Raw genomic sequence first — 21,003 nt, 5'->3', positions numbered from 1 at the left:
ACTCTGGATTGGGTAGAGTGGGTCCTGCCAGCCCTGGGACCCTGGAGGATTACCAGGATGGGTGTACCGTCTCAAGGCAATGAGAATAAACATGGAGGGGCTGTGTGTTCCCTAAAGTTGCCATCTCTGATCACCTAATCCTAGCAGAGTTTAGCGGTTGGCGGGGAGACGTTGTCCCTTGATAAAAGGTCCAGATGTGGACCCTTTGCTCACTGTGCTCACACAGCTGCACCTCACTGGTGAGGTCCGACTAGGCCGAATCGCATGTCTGTGGTTATTTCTCCTCTGTGAAGGGTACAGTGAGCTAAAACATGGTTGTAGAGCCTCCTGAGTTGGCACCTTCCGATATAACTGGTTAATTGGCTGTGTTTTTCTTGGCAGAGGGGCTCCCAGACATTTTTGTGCATTTTTAGGAACCTTTGGGTTTCACCCTAAATTTACCAAGGTAGTCCAGACGTTGACCCCTTGCTCACTGTGCTTAGAGAGGCACAGCTTTACCTCACTGATGAGGCCCGGCTAGGCCAAAACACGTGTTTGGGGTTGCTGGTGGCACTCTTGGTCAGAGGAGAATTGCCTAGCATTTCGGTGCTGGACTGCCCTTGTGGGTGGGACAAAGACATATACAAATGAATATCTCTCTTCTGTGAAAGGAACAGTGAGCTAAAACGTGGCTGTAGACCCTCCCAAGTGGGTACCTCCCCATATAACAGGTTAATTGGCCGTGTTTGTCCTCGGTAGAGGCGCTCCCAGACCTTTTTGTGTGTTAAATTAGTACTGACAAATTTTTTTGCATGACAAAATGGAGGTACTTATCTGCTGTGGCGAGCAGCAAAGAGGAAGAGGGTGGGGCGAGCGTTCTTTATATTGCTGACAGTTTTGATCCAGAGGAGGATTCACTGTGTGTGGGGCCATTTATGTGCTGGGTTCTGTTGCCGGCCACCGCAGGTTTAATAGAAGCCACACCCACTAAGGGGCGGGCAGCATGACGCATGCCTGGAGGGAGGAGGTTGAGAAAAGGCTTGCTTGGTGCCAGTTAGGTTGAAGCCGTTAATAAAAGAGGTTGATTGCCAAAACCCTCTGAGCGTGTGTGTTTATTTCCTGCCTGATCCCGGGCAATACTGGCGACGAGGGCCATCCCAGCACACACGACGGGGTCCTCCGCGCCGGCAATCCGCCGAGCCCCTTTGGTCCCAGCTGGCCGTTCCTTCTCCTCCGGCAGACGCCAGCGATCCCGCTGAGCGCACTCTCCTGCAAGGGCAGTCCCCCCATCCTACACCCCCTCCTGCAAGCGCCAGCGATCCCGCTGGGTGCGCACTCCAACACGGGCAGTCCGCCCATCTTCCGCTTTCTCCTACATGCGTCGGCAAGCCCGAGGGGCTCACTCTCCAGCATGGGCAGCCGGCCCAGCCTCCTCCTCCACCTGACTGTGCTGGCGAACCGCCGCGCAACACACAGCCACACCCCCAGCACTCCGGAGGCCCAAGCCGCTCAAACGGCCCCAAGAGAACAGCCGACGCGCACAACAGAATACGACCAGCCCTCATGGAATATTAAAATGCCTGGCTCCGGAAACACATGCACAGCAAACGGTGAGTGGAAGTCAAACCCTAATCACTCACACATGCCGTCTCTCCACACCTCCAAACAAAGGAACACTTGTCCTGCAGAGGAGAACTATGTGCGGATGCCTAAACCTTACAGGCTCACGTGAACCTACCCAACAGACAAACGGCGACGCTGCCATTTTGGAGGCCCATTCCACATAAAAGGCTGAGTCCAATACATCCAACCCCATGCCCGAGCACCACAAAGGACAAATCAGCCCTACAAGATGAGCAACCCAGCATCGCCCCAGCCTGCCCGCACAGTCAAGTTCATCCTGCTACGGATGCCGCTGCATTCACCATGACACCGCAAGCCACAAAAGGGCCAAGGTGGACCGAATGGATGGAGGATTTCCAACATTTTGTGAGAGGGTCAGGGGATGGGGACTCCCCCCACGTAAGGGTCATCTTCGTCAACCTGGTGGTGGGGGAGTTAAAGACCATTGTCAAGAACATCCCAGCAGCTGGACAAAATGACTTTGCATCAAATAATCAAAGCCCTTGACAAACTACTCATAATTGAACTGATCCGCAATTATGAAAGATACCTTTTCAACCAGGGTACGCAGAAACCACAAGAGACAATGGATGAATTCATAACCCGCCTAAGACTGAAAAGAGCGCACTGCCAATTTCGATGCATTTTCTCTGGAGGAAGCAATACGTCTTAGAGTCATAGAAGGCTGCCTATCGCCCACACTCAAAAAGCAGTTGTTAAAGAAACCACTCACCATCCCCGAAGTCAGCTCTCATATTCGAAAGAGTCGATGAACAAGCCGCGTCCATGACCGGCACCAGCAACCCAAAACCGGATACAGCTGAACTCATAGCCGCTGTCCAACCACCTCGCCAAAACGACAGAGGCCCATATCCATGCAGGCCACAAGCCCAGCAAATACCACGTCAACAGAGACAATGTTACGGTGGCAGCATGGCATTTCCACACTCAGGATCCTGCCTAGCACTGTCACAAAGGTGCACAAACTGCGGAAGGGAAGGACATTTTCAATCAGTATGTAGAGAAGGGAAGCCTTTTCCCACGATGGCACCCCAAGCACCGGTCAGAATGCCTTTCCGCCCGTTGTTTCCTCAATATGGATCGCAATGATACTACCAACAGAACCAACGGCGATATGTAAGAGCTGTTGACAAATATCAAGATCACGAATGCGCACATGCGCCTGACTACAAAGACCGGCCACAACATCTAACGGACGAATATGACAACCCTCTGGAAGGGTTTGGTGAGGACACGTACTACCACGATCCCCCAGCAACTGCATACAATATGCATTATGACCCACACAAACAAGACGAGTATGTCAACCTCGTGCTTGACAATGAGGAAGCCAGAGAAGCCCCGAAAATACTGATCAAAATGGAGAACTGCCTATTTCACTTCATGGTAGACTCAGGCGCCACCATCAACATTATGGGCAAACAAGATTACATGAGAATCCCAAGTCCACCAGTACTAAAGCCCTCACACTCCATAATCTTTCAGTGGGGCGCAACCACACCATTACAGACAATCGGACATTTGACCCATTCACGTTATCAGATCTCTCCTCAGTTATCACACCGCCTCTCGCCTAGGCTTGATCGAGATCCACTTACGAGCGGGAGACACCATCACTTCTACCACGATCCGCCAGGAGACAAAGGAGCAGATCAGGACGATAGTCCACAAGCAATCACAAAACCTAATCTCAAAGGCAGACATCGCACAAAAATTCCCAAGCATATGCTCTGGCCTAGGCAAACTCAAAGGTCCTCCAATCAAACTACACACAGACCCCAACGTGAGACCTGTGCCACAACACCCAAGGAGAGTCGGTTTTCACCTCCAGGATGTTAAACGGAAATCATATTAGTGCCTCCTTTTGCTTTATATTGGCCTAAGCCTAGTTACTCTATGAAGAAAAACGTGTTGTAAAGTTCCGATTTTGGATTGACTTCGCCGCCATTGTAGAATCATCCACCATTTTGATTTCTGATCGTACATTCTCTGTTCTAAAATGGTGGACTGTGTTTCTAACTTGCATCCAAGCTCCCAACCTTTGAGTTTTGTTAATGGTTAGACTGTCCAAGGGCCGACTGTTTAGACTAGGTAATGAGACCTTGTACTATGTATGAACTGTTGTCCTAGCATTGTCTACGCTAACAAGCTTCATCTGCGAATACACATCTGAAACAATGAAGTGCAAACACCAAGCGTGGACATAGGCTGAACTCGATTGAATGCAACTTGTAAAAGGAGCTTGCTGTAGGATTTGGGAGCATACGTTGTCATTGTATCACTATGGAAATACAAACATGTATAATCCTTTGTAAAATATTGTGTGAACCGAATATGAACTAGGCACAAACGCTAGACCACAGATTATTAACATGTAGAGGGGCTGGACAATATTGCTGAAATTGTATAAAAACACAAATGTTTAGATGTCCAGCACTTTCTCTCCTCTCTTTGACAGGATGGTAGTCATTGCGGGGTGTTGAGAGCCAGATAGCTATCTGTATCTATGATTCTTTGTAAACTGCGTAGAATAAAAGATCTGTGAATCTTTATAGCCCGTGTTTGGTGTATTTCCTTTTGTGGTACTCAGCCTTGATGTTTCCTTGTTTTTACAAGGAGGGAGTGTCACGAGAACTTGAACAACTACTCGCTGATGGCATTATCGAACCAGCAACAGGACCAACACCATGGTTTCCCCCCTTGTCATAGTGCCCAAAGAAGGGGGCAGGTTACGCCTGTGTGTTGACATGAAGGTAGCCAACACCTACATCCAATGCGAGAGACACCCATGCCCATGCATCAAGGACATGATAGTACAATTAAACAATACTTGCATCTTCCCCAAACTCAATCTAAAACAGGGCTACCACAAACTGGAACTACACTCTGACTCCAGAGCAATAACAACCTTTGCGACCCACGGCGCCTTATTCCGATATTGCAGACTAAATTTTGGCATCTCCTCAGCCGCTGAAATCTTTCAGGAAGCAGTGAGACAAATCATCAGGCCAATACGAGGAGCCCTGAACTATAGCAATGACATCCTCATTTTTGGCTCGTCAAAAGAAGCCCATGATGCTGCCCTGTTTGCCACCTGTGAGGCAGTACAAGCCGCTGGCCTCACGCTCAACATCGAAAAATGCTGCTTCAGCAAGGCAAAGCTCAAGTTTTTTGGACACATTTTTTCCAGTGAAGGGATAATACCCGACCCTGAAAAAGTGGACACCATCACGAATCTCTAAGAACCACAACAGGCTGTCGATGTCTGCCCCTTTCTGGGTATGGCCGGATACTGCGCCAGGTATATACCACACTACTCATCCCTCACAGAACCACTCAGGAAACTCCTACAGAAGGAAGTAACATTTGACTGGACTCCAGGATGCCAATGTGCTTTCATCGACATCAAGCAAGCTGTCACCGAGGCCCATCGCCTAGCCTATTTCAACCCGACCTGGCACACAGAAGTGAAGTAGATGTGAGTCCAGTTGGTCTAGGTGCAATTCTAGCACAGACAAGCGGAGCAGATGTCAACCCCTGAAACAGCCTACTCTCAGGCCAAAAAAGAAAGCCTAGCCGCAGTCTGGGCCTGTGAACATTTTCACAACTTTCTAATCGGAAAAAAATGACCCGATAACTGATCACCAAGCATTGGTATCACTATTCGGCAATCCACACACCTAGATGCCTCCGAGAATAGAACGTTGGGTCATCCGCCTTCAAGAATACGATTACGATATCATCCATCGACCCAGGGGCAACTTTAACCCTGTCGACTACCTGTCACGACATCCAGTGGGGGCACACTGACATGGAGAGGAGACGTTGCATATGTCAACTACGTTGCGGTGAACTCATTAACACCCGCGCTCTCAATAGACACGGTCGCTGCAGCATCGGCTGCAGACCCCACTATCTCACTCGTCATTAGCCTGATGTCAGCCAATAAGTAGAGAGACCATCGACGAGCGACGCTGGCCCACCCGGGGGTGTGCAGAGAAGATATCGAGAGACTAGCAAGAGTACACAATGAATTAGCTGTAAAAGACCACACCATCCTACTCAGGGGTTGCCGCATCGTAATCCCAGCTGCTGTGAGAAAAGATGTTGCCCGCAACGCACATGAAGGACACAGAGGAGCCGAAAATACAAAGAAACAACGGAGGTGTCACGTCTGGTTCCCATTCCTAGACGGCGTAGTGGACGAATGGGTAAAGAACTGTCATGCCTATCAGTGCACATCCCCAGCCGAACCTCAGGCTCCTCTACAACATACACAAATACCAGACCACCCCTGGGAAAGAGTGGCCGTAGACTTTTACAGACCCACAGAGTCAGGCGAATATTTCTTACTCCTGATAGACGAACACTCGCGATTCCCATAGTGAAAAAACTAGCCACCACAGCTTTTCCCCAAGTGGCCGCAGTACTAGAGGAAGTACTCAGCGAATGGGGAATCCCCAGAGTGATTAAGTTGGACAATGGGCCAGCGCTGGCAAAACATCTAGGCTTCAAACACATGAAGATTACACCTCGACACCGCAAGAAAATGGGATGGCGGAACGATTCATGGCATCAATAAAGAAAACAATCCAGAGAGCCCGAATCGAAGCAATCAAACCCCATAAAGCACTATGCCGGCTCCTCAGAGACTACCGAAACACGCCATATGAAGCCACGAACAAAACGCCCGCTGAACTCATGGTTTGGTACGAGGTACACACACGCATCCCACAAAACCCGTCAGCTAGAGGACCCAGATGCAGAAATACTACAGAGGGACGCAGAAGAGAAACGGAGGGCGAAGCAGGACACAGACACAACGCGTAAGGCGACGCCAAAAGACTTCCAGATCAGAGATGAGGTGCTGGTACAGCAACCCATGGTACAAAAGACAGATCCTCGGTTTGCTCCGAGCCCCATGAGAGTCACGGCAGTAAAAGGAACTATGGTGACAACACAAGATCATGACAAGGCCATCACGAGGAACTGCCAACAATTCAAACACTACATCAAAAGATAATAGTGCGAGTCTCCCCCCAGACCTAGCACTCCAGAGCGAAGGGCCCCATGAGACGACTTGTGGATTCTGCCGAAGGAAGGTGCCAGCGGAATGGATCACGGCGAAGGTGCCCGAAATGAAGGAGAAGCAGAGGTCCGCCACGAGAGACTGCAGCGAGTCATTAAGAGACCAACACGACTGGTCGAAGAATGTTAAGAGGACGTTTGGACATTTGTCCGGGGATGGTGTTGCCAGCCACTGCAGGGTTAATAGAAGCCCCACCCACTAAGGGGCGGGCGGCATGACGCATGCCTGGAGGGAGGGGGTTGAGAGAAGGCGCGCTTGGCTTCAGTTACGTTGAAGCCGTTAATAAAAGAGGTTGATTGCCAAAACCCTCGAAGAGTGTGTGTGTGTGTGTTTATTTCCTGACCGATCCGGGCAACAGGTTCTGGGGCTTGGCTGTTCTGGGGTCACGCTCCTGACTTGTTAAGGAGCCTCCATCACAGATTTCAGTTCAAAACTGTCAATGGGATGGGACTGCAAAATGGAATATAACTGAATGGTCCCCGTGACTCAAAATCATGTGGTACGTTGGCATGAGGGAACAGTAGTTCTCTTTGGCGGTATTACGCAAATTTCCAATGCGGCCCGTGTCTTTAAGGCGCGTATTGCATTCATGGAGCATCTACGCCTCTGCTGGGCGCAGATCGGAAGCAAGGCCTCGCGAAGAGGGGAGTCCGTGCCGAGACGAGAACGGATGCTGGCTCTGTACACGATTCATGATTTGACTGAAGGCGGCCGGCCCCCTGGGAAGCGGATTAGCAGGGCGGCCCCAGCTGCGACCGAGAGCGCCGCGTGATTATCCCTCCTTCTCAGCCGGCTGTCAGGCAGGCCCGAGTCTCGGTGCCGCGTGAGACAGCAGCGGCAGTAGCACACAGAGGGCTCCCCCTCCTCTCTCCGGCTACAGGGCTGAAAGCGGAGCTCTCGCGCTGGGAACGCCGAAGGCCCGACACATTCGCATTTTACGAGGAGAAACAGCGAGGTTGTAAAAGTCCACTTGAAATAGATGGTGCCTAATTTCACAATGAAAAGTGTCCTTAAGGAGAATAATATAGCTTTATAGGGATTTTAATGGCTGGTGGGCTATAAGGCTATTAGAATAGTCAGAAAATAAAGGGCACAATTTTCTAATAAAAAAAAAAAACTTTTCTCCCAGCGGCCATGATGTGTAAAAGCCCTCATGGCTCCCGGCAGAGTCTCCCCCTTCCCCACAACACAGCACCCGCTTGTACCCGTGTGACAGCCACGGAGTCGCGCGGTTTAGCCAAGCTCAATGAAACTCGTTGTAATGACCTTCTGGTGACACAGCTCATGAATTAACTAACCCTTTGTGCTAAAGCGTAATCTCTGCAGCAAAATGGGATCATAGCGCTCACTCTATTGCAGATGCAATGACAGTCGTGTCCTGTTTGTTTGTTCAAGGATTTACATTACAGCCTTTTAATGGACCGTGTACAGAGGGTCAGCCACGTGTGCGCCGCAACAAACACAACAAGAATGTCGTTTCATTAAGGTAAGCACGGGCGGTCCAACTCGTAATCATGAATTTTTTGCTGCAGGGAGAGCTCCGCAGTGGCTTTCATGCTTGTAATGTAAGCATATTCAAGTGTGCTGGATGGGGACCCCTGACATGCATTGGGAAGGAGCCTTACACGAGGAAACTGGGGAGTAGGTGGTCATTGCAGCATACTGAAGTAATAAATTGAGGTTTTAGGCAGGCCGGCCCTAGGGTTTGCGGAGCCAAGTGCAGCAAATTAAGTACAGGGCCCCTTAATTTGAATTTCATAACATCACAGGAAGTAACATCACAGGATGTGACATCACAAGATAGTAACAACTACGTATGTAGGCAGCAGCTAAAACATGGTAATCCGAGAGGAGAATTTCCAATAACTACACTAGCAAAGTATAAAAGGTGCCCACCTTTTAAACCGAACAATGGTTTATCCCCCTCACTAACGTGAGAGGGGGTTTCGATTCTCTTAAAGACAAGGAGGTACGTATTATGCATTACATGCTTTACTTCTGACACCACAGCAGCAAAGAATAACACTTTAAACAGATAATTAAGTTTGTTCAACTGGAACTGAAACAGAACAGTAGTAGTCCAAGGGAATAATCCCAATCCAACATGGAGGTTAGGTCATGCCCCGTATGTAACCAATAAGCAGAGGCCCGCCCCCATATAAATCCATTCTTCTAATTCCAAATCGTCTTCCGCCACTGCATCACCCCGGACGCCAACCCTGAAGATTAAACTCTGTAGAGCGTAGACCTGATCCACGACCCACTCAGAGGATTCCGTACATCGCGGCATCGAGGGACGATGAAGGGCTCTTCCTGACTGGACAACCTCACCAGGAAGCTGTATTTAAAACAAATAAAAAAGGGTGTGTGGGTGGGATAATACTCGCCTCCTTGTCTTTAATAGAATCTAAACCCTGCTCACGTTAGTGAGGGGGATTAACCATTCTATGTCAAGACAGGAGGCTTCATATTATGCAAGTTTGAAGCCCTTGCATCGCATTAATTGCAACATGATCAATACACTTGTGGTAAAATGTTTTGAACGTGAACTCTCTGGACCAATCAGCTGCTTTGAATATCTGCTCCAAACTACCCCTCAGGAAGGCGTATTTAGAGGCCATAGACCCGCTAGCGGAATGAGGAACAAAAGAGGAAGTGTCAACCCCTGCTTCCTACATAATCCACCTAACCCACATGGCTAACGTGGCTGTGGACACTGGTTTGTGAGGTTTCCTATAGGAAATAAGCACATGAGAGTTATTAGGAGGCCTAGGCCGAAGCCCCTCTGTCTTTAACTGAAAACACTTTAAACATTTAACCACGCGCAGCTTTGGATATTCTGGGAAAGCAGGATAAGATATGGAGGAAATCAAATACTTATTGTTTCTCCTAGAAATAAAGAAAGTAACCCCGCTCAGTGTGAACACCTTGTTATCAACATCCAATGCCTTGATATCCGAAACTCGCTTAATGGAAATAAAGCATACCGACATTTGTATTTGTATTTTATTTATTTATTTATTATTATTTTTTTTAACTCTTTATTTCTCATTTTCAACAAGTTACAATAAAGAACAGAATTAACATCCTAGGTCATTGAATTGAAAAATACATAACAGTGGAAAACAAAATAAAACACAATTCCAAATCATAACTCTGTATTCCACCATATGAAACTTAGGACTAACCTAAAACAAAGCCAGATGTATCAAACAAATGACAACAAACAAGTAAGACCACACAAAACAACCACATAGACAACACAAATCCCCTCCCCATATATTAATGCTAATAGACCAATGCACTCCACTCCAGAACCTAATCTAGCATCATCCATAAAGGTCAATAAAGCATACCGACATTTGTATTTTTGTATTTGTATTTTATTCATTTGTAAAGCGCACCAGGCCCACGGGCATCCGGGTGCATCATTTAGGTTACAGGCATGATACAGGGTACTTACAACAAGATACAAGGGAAGGGAATAAAGGCAATTTAGGATAATATACAGGTACTATACATATTAACAATCAGGAAGAGAAGCTAGCAGGTTTGCGCAAGTGTAGCGGGGTGCCACTAGGCGCTAGTAATCAGGCTGGTCTTGGGTTAACAACCAGGCTTTGGCTTTGCTCTTGAAGGCCAGGAAGGATGGTTCCGCTCTGAGTGGATTGCGTAGGGAGTTCCATAGTTTCGCAGCCATGACTAGGAAACTGCTCCCGCCTGATCTCTGGAGGTTGAAGCGGGGGATGGAGAGGCAGTTAGTTTGAGCACTTCTAAGTGGTCTTGAAGAGGTGTGTAAAGAAAATCTTCTAGCCAGGTAGCTAGGTGCTTGGTGCGAGAGGCTTTTGTGTGTTGGCGATAGTGCTTTGCCTGGATCCCCTCCTTTTTGGAAACTAGATCCATGAGAGTCTTTTCCCCTTCAGCCACTGCTGATCCCACGCCAGTCACCTGTGGGGTTCCTCAGGGATCGTATGTTTCCCTGACACTTTATAATGTGTTTACGAAACCATTCTTTGACATTTTGGACTATCTGGGTGTCACATATACCAATTACGCCAATGACACCCAGATACTCATCCCTATCACAGGTGACCACAAAACGGACACTCTAGCCATCAACTCCATCTATCAAGTCATCCAGGCTTGGATGGCGCAGCATGAACTGTGCTTGAACGATGAAAAGACGGAGATTCTCACCCTAGGCTCTCACCAAAGACTTAGCAAGTTAGACCCGTCCTTCAAATCCTTCACAATTGATGGCAATACCATCAAAGTGGCCAAAGATACTAAAACACTTGGTATCTATCTCAACGCCACCCTATGACTCTCGAGACAAATTTAACGCTGTCTCCTCTGCTGCATCATATACTTGCAAGCTCATTATGGCATTTTGTCCGTTCCAATCACCAGCAAACTGCATTACATTAGCCAGGACCTTGGTCCTGTCTAAGATTGACTATTGCAACGCCCTCTATCTCGGTACTAACCAATATAACATCAACAAACTACAGATCATTCAAAAAAATGCCATTAGAGCGGCATTAAACATCCCTAGGAACATCCACATCTCAGACTCTAGACAGAGTCTCCGCGTTAAATTTGTCTCGAGAGTCATAGGGTGGCGTTGAGATAGATACCAAGTGTTTTAGTATCTTTGGCTACTTTGATGGTATTGCCATCAATTGTGAAGGATTTGAAGGACGGGTCTAACTTGCTAAGTCTTTGGTGAGAGCCTAGGATGAGAATCTCCGTCTTTTCATCGTTCAAGCACAGTTCATGCTGCGCCATCCAAGCCTGGATGACTTGATAGATGGAGTTGATGGCTAGAGTGTCCGTTTTGTGGTCACCTGTGATATGGATGAGTATCTGGGTGTCATTGGCGTAATTGGTATATGTGACACCCGGATAGTCCAAAATGTCAAAGAATGGTTTCGTAAACACATTATAAAGTGTCGGGGAAACACACGATCCCTGAGGAACCCCACAGGTGACTGGCGCGGGATCAGCAGTGGCTGAAGGGGAAAAGACTCTCATGAATCTAGTTTCCAAAAAGGAGGGGATCCAGGCAAAGCACTATCGCCAACACACAAAAGCCTCTCGCACCAAGCACCTAGCTACCTGGCTAGAAGATTTTCTTTACACACCTCTTCAAGACCACTTAGAAGTGCTCAAACTAACTGCCTCTCCATCCCCCGCTTCAACCTCCAGAGATCAGGCGGAAGCAGTTTCCTAGTCATGGCTTTGTCCGAGAAGTTGGCAGCAGTTTTTAGGTGACGGCAGAGGATTTGGTGATTTACTAAATCAAAGGATGCAGAGAGATCTAAAAGGAGTAATAGGGCAAGCTTGCCCTTATCTTTTAGGTCTTCGATCTGAGTTTTAAGATCTAAGAGGGCAGTTTCCGTACCATACCTAACTTGGAGAAAAGTTGCTGTAAAGTCAATTCATCGTTATGAGGCCAGGAGTGAAACAAATCTAACACCATATTAACATCCCATAAAACAGAATACTTAGCCTTAGGCGGAACCTTGATGCAAATAGACTTGAGGGCCTTGAGCACTAAGTAGTTCCTACCCACGGGTTCCCCTTATACCAACACATGCCCCTCTGAAATGGCTGACCCGAACCCATTGATAGTTCTGTATGCCTTTCCTTCCTTAAATAATTCCACTAGGAAATAAACCACATCTACTGGAGGGGCAGAAATGGGATTGAGGTGTTGAGCCACACACCAGCTAACCCACCGGCTCCAAGCTGAAGAGTATCCTGATTTGGTAGAAGCTGCCCAGGAATCCTTGATGACACAGAGCACCAGGAAGAGAGGAAATCTTCCAAACCATAAGGGAGAGATACCCCTCAAGGACCAGCTCGTGCCTGATGGGTCCGTTAAGAACTGAGGGTGGATAGGAAGAAGATGAGGAATATCCACCGCCAACTTCAACAGGGCTGAAATCCACACCTGAGAGGTCCAAAAGGGGGTCACCAACACTAGCGTCGCAGCCTGTCTGCGCACTTTAACTAGGACCCTGGCTATCATGGCAAACGGGGGAAAGTCGTAGGAAAGAGGGCCCCACCAATCCTGGAAGAAAGCGTTGGTTGCTAATGCACTGGGATCTGGTCTCCAACTGTAGAACCAGGGAGCCTGACTGTTGAGTCTGGCGGCAAACAGATCTACTTGAATTGAACCCCAGAGAGTCAGGGTTTTATCAAAAATTGCTCTGTCCAACATCCAGTCACTCCTGTCTTGGAGGTGTCTGGAATTTCAGTCCGCTACTGCATTGTTGACCCCTGGAAGATACTCAGCTTTCAACAAAATGTTTCTGACTAGGCAAAAATGCCAGAACTCCCTCTCCAAATCCGCTAGGGCCTTGGACCGAGTTTCCCCCAGATGGTTTATGTATCAAACTGCTGAAATATTGACCATTCAATTATAGATCAGTTTCGGTGATACAGGTAATCCATTGCACACAGGTCAGCAGAAGGACAAGGTCTCAGCTCATGACCCTAACAAGTGGCCTGCAGGCAAGTTATACATTGGCTGTACAGAGGCCATGACAATCGAGTTCTGTTCTGAATAACATAGGCTACCATTTTAGCTCACATGGTGACTTTATAGAGCAAGAAAACCTAAAATGGCGGCTTGACCCAAAATGACAGTTTACATGGTTTCTAAGGTCAGGACCTTGCAATGCGAGTTTATTCACATGTAGTTTATAAGCAGCTTGTTAGCAGCTTGGCGTAGGCCAATATACATATATTCATAGCAATAGGAGGCACGATATAATTTCTAGTTTGACAGGGCGGCATTGGCATTGCCAAGCAGGCAAACGGTCCTCTGTATCCAGCCCCGGAGGGCTTGCACATCAATAGGGGAATTGGAAAGCGCAGCCTCTTCCGCCAATTCAAAAATCTGCATCACAGGCCCTAAGAGGTCCAACAACTTGTCCTGGCAACTTTTCCAGGCTTTATCAACGCTCTTTTTGGGGTCTTTCCCCTTCTGGGACAAAAAGGAGACAATTGACTGGTCAATTTCCAGGGTAAGGGCCACTTTGTCTTTGACCACTGGCCTGGGACACTTGTAATGTAATTTATTCTTGTCCTCTTTGGGTAAAGGCGCCTAACCCAATGATTCAAGAAGATGGATACAGAATCTGAGGGCTGCCACTCTGCTGACCTTGGATGCTGAAGGAGGAACGGGTCAAAGAACGGAACCCCCCCAAAATCCAATAATGTCCCCTGAGACAGAATTACGGGGTCTAGCTTTTTCTTCCTTCTTTCAGGAGGAGAGTCTGAGTCCTCTGAACTGTCCTCAGATGATGTAGAGGTCAGAGGGGCATTTACAGGAAACTGTGGGCTATCTGGCCAAGCAGTAACTGATTGGGTCTGCTGAGAACCCCCCAATTTACACTTTAGACCCCTCCTTGGGCGGGAACCTGACCCCGAGGGCTAGACGGACTGAGTTGTCCTTGTAAATGCTTAGACTTCTTGACACACTTACGGGGAACATGAACTGGCCTCTCAGAACTCTCCTCAGAGGAAGGGTGATACTCGGAAATTGTATTTATAAGCCTTTCAAAGGCTAGGCCAGTGTAGAATTAAGGTCTAGAAGGGTAGAGTCTAGGGACGTTTGAATCACGTGGGCCACAGAAGGCTGGGCAGAAAGGGACGACTGCCCTGAAACCCTGCTAACAGCCTCATCCCCCAAACCTCTCACTTTTTTTGGAAGGTCTCACTTGGGTACTGCCATCGGCTGAAGAAGGACCCATAGACCCTTTATTAGCCATGAACAAATCAGTGAAATATGTAATGAAATAAACAAATGAGCAATTAAATCCCTTTGAAAAAACAAACAAAACACTTGTGACAGAAAAAATGTGGAGCCCAGCCTAGCAGGCAGGGATTAATGCAGACAACCACTGCTAACACTCAGCACTCACTGATAATGTGGAAAAACTCAGAGCAGGTGAAATTACAACAGCTGCTTAAGAGCAGCGAGTGAGGGAAATCACCTCAAACGAAACGCTGAGCAGGAAAAATGTATATATATATATATATATATATATATCTGCTTAAGAGCAGCGAGCGATGGGAAAACATCTCGCAACTCCAGGGGCATGCAAAGCCCGCAGCCGAGTAGGCGTTCCACGTGTGGCGTATGGGTAGGCCGCTGACGCCGGGAAAACCTCTCGAAGCGAGGGACAGCCTAGCGTACACAAAGCTGGCCCACGCACGTCAGGCTTGAAAGGAGAAACACCAAATTTGTTCTGCCTGCAGGCAGAGCTTACACCGTGTGCAACCGCTGCTCATTAAAGTAAAATAATGCGGCGGTCGCAGACAGCGAAGGATATTGCCCACAATAGAACAATATTAAGGAAATTCAACCTGATAGACAAACTGAGGTGACCACGTCACACACCCAGAACAGTTAAGCCCTTAAACTTAATAACACAAAACAAAGTATCCAACTGACAAAAAAAACACTGACTGCAGCAAAGTACAAAACTAGGAAGGAGTGACTTGGCTTGTGCCATCAGCAGAAAAGAAAGAGGAGTTGGGATTGAAGGATTGGATTTATATGGAGCAGTGCCTCTGTTTATTGGTTACATACAGGGCATGACCTAACCTCCATGTTGGATTGGGATAATTCCCTTGGACTACTGCTGTCTGTTTCAGTTTCAGTTGAACAAACTTATTTATTTGTTTAAAGTGTTTTCTTTGCTGCTGTGGTGTCTGAAATAAAGAATCTTTATGCATAATATGAAGCCTCCTGTCTTGACATAGAATTTATAATGAAATATTCCTAAAAAAAACAAAATCCAAACATGAGACATGCGCTTTAATGGCACTATTTATGGGTTCTTGTGGGTAAGCGTCTGCATTGGAAACATGACAACCTGGTGTGAAATCCTAATAGCTGAACACTTGAGCAAGCTCACTTTTTTAAATGCTGGCCTCAAAAACACGGAACCGGGGTTGCGTCTACCCGTAAAAAAATCGGGAAATGCTGTCCACACACATGTATCGACTTGTGCCCTGAAAAAAATCAGTACAGGGCTAGAACCCAACTAAATATCCCCTCCAGTCTCCAGGATGACAACCTCTCTTGTCAGAATCTAAGTGATTTGGCCGCGGCCGAAACGGTCGCCTGAGAAAGGTGTAAACTACCAAAAGTTTGAACCTTTCTCATCCGAACACACATACATACTCACACCCACACACACAACACACCCACAACACACCTTCACCCACACCCCCAACATAAACAAACCCCACTTACCTTCATCTTCACACTGGGTTCCTGCAGCGTCAGTTCCCTTTCACTTCCGTGATCGGGAACCGGCGCCACAGGGTCCTTTTCTTTTTCTTTTTTTTTTTAAACGGAAGGCTGCAGGGGTGTCCACCACTGCCCCCGCTCACTATACCATAAAGTATAGTGAGCTGGGCGATGCGGGGGACACCCCAGCAGCCCCTGTTTATTTATTTATTTTTATTATTTTTAAACGGAAGGCTGCAGGGGTGTCCCCCGCAGCCCCCGCACACTATACCATGGAGTGTAGTGAGCGGGGCAATGCGGAGGACACCCCCGCAGCCCCTTTTTTTTTCTTTACAATGCTGCCACCAAAGGTACAAACTTTTGCTGTTTGAACCTTTGTTGGTAGCATTTTTAGAACTTTTGGTCATTGCGACCATTTTTTGTCGGTCAAATCGGCCTATACCTCTTGTCACATCCTTGGTAAATATTCATGGCTCACTTGCATGCTTCATGTTTAACATGAGGAAAATGTTAAATTCTACTTAAACACTTTTTGGCTTGGTAAATATAAACATGTGGACATAAGACAAATAGCTAACACGGTTTTGTGCAACATGTTTATTGTGCTGGGGGAAGGCACAGATTGTAGGCAGCAACTACTACTTTGCATGTGCTTTCTAAATAAAAATGCCCCTTTGCAGTTCTTAACACAACAATGGTCTTTTAAATAGGCCATCAATAGTAAATTGCACCCACTTTAAATGCTCTGCTTTAATAAAGTGATCAGCAGTGCTTATGAGATCCCCAGCGCCTATTGGGCCGCTGGGAGAGGGGGTGGGTTTGTCTCTCCAGAGTCTCAGCAGGAAGTTGACAGGTGACAAGTTACCTCACCACAAAGAAAACTCGAGGGACAGCCGCTTTTTAAAAGGATTTGCTGGCAAGTTTCCCCATCATCATGCAGGCTGCAGCGTGTGCTGCCCGTGCGCTCAGAATGGACTGCAGCAAGCTTATGGACTCTGAGCACACGGCCCATGGTCCAGCCTGTAAGAGGGAGTCAACGGCTCCCTCGGTGCAGGGCGCTAGCAGGCGCTGGGCCAAGTGCAGCTGCACATGCTGGACACGCCTTGGGCCGGCCCTGGGTTTAGGATGCTATTGGGTAATGCTAGGCCGACCTGATCTGAAGTCCTGCGGCTATGCCTGGTTTGGGGTGGTGATCACACAATCATTCACCAGTTTATCAAGATACGTTTTTTTGGTTTCATTGGATACAGCCTGTTGCACCTGCAATGGCCAGGATGCCTATTTAGTAAAAGTCTGGCGCAGAGCGTCAATGTGCCGGAGCTCAACTTGCGGGCATTTTGCAAAACAAGTTAAAATTAAAGTGTATGCCTTTAGCACATCAAGCACAGACCGGTAAAGGGGTGTATTTGTTAGGCGCGAATATGACCTTTCCCAGATTACCATATACCATATAAATCTGTCCCTCCCATTTCTATGCTAATTAGGGAAGAAAACGCTAAAGGAGATTTAGAAAAGAAAACGTGGTGCTGTGTGTGCCTCAGGTTTTACGCCATTGATTGAATGGTGCAAAAACTGGGGCACATGTTAATTCACTGTGTGAACAGCTCTCAGTTTCTAAAAAAATATACTCGCTACTTAGTAAGAATGAAAAGGTGATGTGACATGTGCATGGGCAAAAATATGTAACCATTATTACCTACTGACAGACAAAAAAAATCATTTTATTGTACTGTTTTGGTAATTAAAGGAAAACTGAAAAAATCCTCTTTCCAATTAGTCCGTGGGATTTTTTATTTTTTAAAGCACACGAACATCCCGAAGGCATTGAGGCGCTGTTGCAAGAAGTTGCCTTAGTTACAGGAAAATTCTTTGCTCAAGGTTACAACGAGCCTGGAGCATAGAAGTTACAGGTTACTTTGACAGGCGGTTGGTTACCAGTTACGTTACTAAGCACATTTTCTGTAACACGAGAGCCTAAAATTAAAGCTGTACACCTCAAAGCAACGGGACACGGTAGCTGTCGATCAACTATGTAAAAGTCATCCTGCCCCAACTAATTATTCCTCTAAATTCCATTTTCAACTACATTCCTTATTCACTCACCCCGCAGTGCGCCCCTGTAACATGCAGATTAGGTTGGAGCAGGCTGGCTGTGCTGCGCTTTGCGTGATGTCATGCCCTTTATAAAATGCCTGGCATTTTGGGTCCTCTCTGCAAGCGCGGCGCATACTGAAAGTGTGCCAAGTACATCTTGCTTTTACTAAATAGGCCCACTGGAGCTTTTGGTGCTGATTTGAGGTGAACTCGTTGGATGTGGGTATCAAGATTACCCTCTTAATTTTGCTGGAGGCCATGCGCGGGAGGGCCACTTACGTCTTCAGTAATAAGCACACAACTGTATTAAACCGTCATGGCACAACAGTCCAGGCAATATGAGATGAAAATGTAAATTAAGTGATGGATGAGCCCTGGGATGTCATTTACGGGTCGCCAGGGGTCGCACTTGCGACCCCTGAGGTCTCCTTGCTACCCCTACAATACAATTAAAAAACGTTTATTTTTTATTTTTATATTTTTACAAATTGAAACTGTGGCCAATGCCATGTGGCTCTTTGTTTCTAGAGTGGTTGGCTTTCTTATTCAGGCTTCTTAAAAAACAGGGGGTTCCAGAAGTGTAACACTTTGAGCAGTGACCCTAAATAACAAGGAATAGGAATAACAAACAATTTGTCTTTTTGGAATTCCAAACAATAATTGCTAGACTCATTACTGGTTTATTTCAGGCACACTTCAGGGGGTGAGTCACTGATTTAGACTGTTCTTAAACACCTCAAATTTACAATGCGTACAAAATACTCCAAAAAGCATTTAGAGTAGAATAAGCATCCATTTCAGACTATGCATTTTGCTTTTCGCAAGTTGCAGTTATAGCATGTTTTTTTCTGCCAATACATATGGTGATCCATTCTGGTATGAAATGTATATCAAATTATAGTGATATTGTAACCATATTTTTCATAGTGTACTTAGGAAGAATGCTATGTGATGCCACTTCCTGTTTTGTCAAGGGGTAAAAGGTTGTGTCCCATCGCTTCCTGTGATGTCACTTCGGGGTGGGGTCAAATGATATCACTTTCTGTGATGTCTGATGTCATCGGCGGTCAAAGTCATGTGATTTCACTTCCACTACCCCAGGCATTTTGGTGAAATGACGTCCCTGGATGAGCCCTGGAGATGTGTGTGCTGAGGAAAAGTAGATGGTAGCTGGAAGGGAGGCTGTCTATGGTGAAGGGACGGTGGAAAGTCTTTCAAGGTCTCCTCCGAACTGGCGTGGTTTTAGAAGACGTGGCAGGCGCCCTATTGAAGTTAAATGCGCCTGCTCTCGGGAGCGGGGCGCTTTTGCATCAGCGCCTATTGAAACATGTGATGACAACCCCCTCCCTGCATGACCAGGAGCGTGCAGGGGAAGGGGTGCCACATTTTCGTTTTGATGTCCGGGTCGCTGTCGCCACTAATGCTGGCCCTGTGCCTGAGGTAAATGTAATAACAGTGAAGAAACAAAAAAACAAAGAGGATGAGACAAATATGAAATAGAATGAAAGGATACAGGGCACACAGAAGGGAAAACACAACACACCAGCAGATGTAAGAGGGTACAGAACATCCTTTGAAGACCAAACCCACAAACAAACGGGCGTCAGCATGAGGTTCTTCAAAGCCACATACTCACTGCTCTCAGTCTTAAAAGCAGAACAAATTCTGACTCGTCAAGGAAGGCTCAGAAAACAATCATCAAACGTACAAAGCCATAAGTATGATAGAGAACCAAAAGGGTGTACCACAACCGGTGGAGCAGGAGCAGGGGGGCATTAAACTCCACTTGCGGACCTTGGGTGTTAACAGGAGGATTCTGCAACAGGTTGCAAGGGGGACACCCACCTCCCTATTGACTCTTCTTGTAGGGGCCTTCATTCATTATCCCATAGATATGGGGGCAAAGCTGGCCCCATACTGCACATCCATTAACGTTTAGGTGTAGGTTGGGAGAGGAAGCTACCTAAACAAGTAGCTTGGAGGACCACATATGCTATGGCATTAATCTTTTATACCGCGCCCATCTCCACGGTTGCTGTATTAATGTCATCCTCTCTGGCAGCAGTATTGAGTCACTCACCCTCCCAAACCTGGAACAATGTAGGCTATGTCCTGTGAAGCACGTCTGACCTATTCTTAGATGGTCAGGGTGATGTGAATTACCATGACAGTCTCGGGAGGATAGCTCAGGGGCAACATGCTCGCCTTGGAAGCATGACGACACGGACCAACACAGGTTCGATCCCCCGGTCCGCGCTTAGGAACCTCTGGGTATTAAGCGTGTTATAAATAACCTATCAGAACCTCGCAATGGGAGATGCATGTATGTTCCAAGGGGCCAAGACAGACTTCCCAGGACTGACCTGGGCGGGGAAAGAACAGTGAGAGCTAAGCACCTGGGGAACTGTAATGTAAATCTAGTTCTGTGTTTCATCACATCCCGCAGGCACTCTCTGACTTGAAGGGATTCCTTTCACTCAAAAGCAATTGATTGGTGCTTCATTCGGCTACAATGTATTAAAGAAATCTCTGATGGAGCTTCAAATCCTTGATATGCCTGGACTGTCGCACAGAGCTGCAACGAAACCTACATTTCGTTGGGTTAGCGGCGGCTAACTGGTGACGGGAGGGACCACTTCAGAAACTGGCAGAGCAGACTTGTAGGCCCCGCCTCCCTGATTTACTCCAAGGTTTGTCTGGCATTGGCCCAAGTATCAAATGGTACACTTTAAAGCGCAATATGCCAGTCAGAATGACAAAGTGCTTGGATTTCAAGAGAACATACAAATTTAGTTGCTTTGATCATTTTTCTAAAGCCCAGGTATCCGATCAGGCATCACGCTTCAAGCAAAAGCCACCACCAGGGGACCAAGCGGAAATACAGTGTACCACTAATTCACCTTCCACATGAGATACAAACCATGCA

Source organism: Ambystoma mexicanum, chromosome 7p, assembly GCF_040938575.1.
Source record: "Ambystoma mexicanum isolate Mex_15411 chromosome 7p, UKY_AmexF1_1, whole genome shotgun sequence".
NCBI lineage: Eukaryota > Metazoa > Chordata > Amphibia > Caudata > Ambystomatidae > Ambystoma > Ambystoma mexicanum.
Note: the sequence above shows the minus strand (reverse complement) of the source record.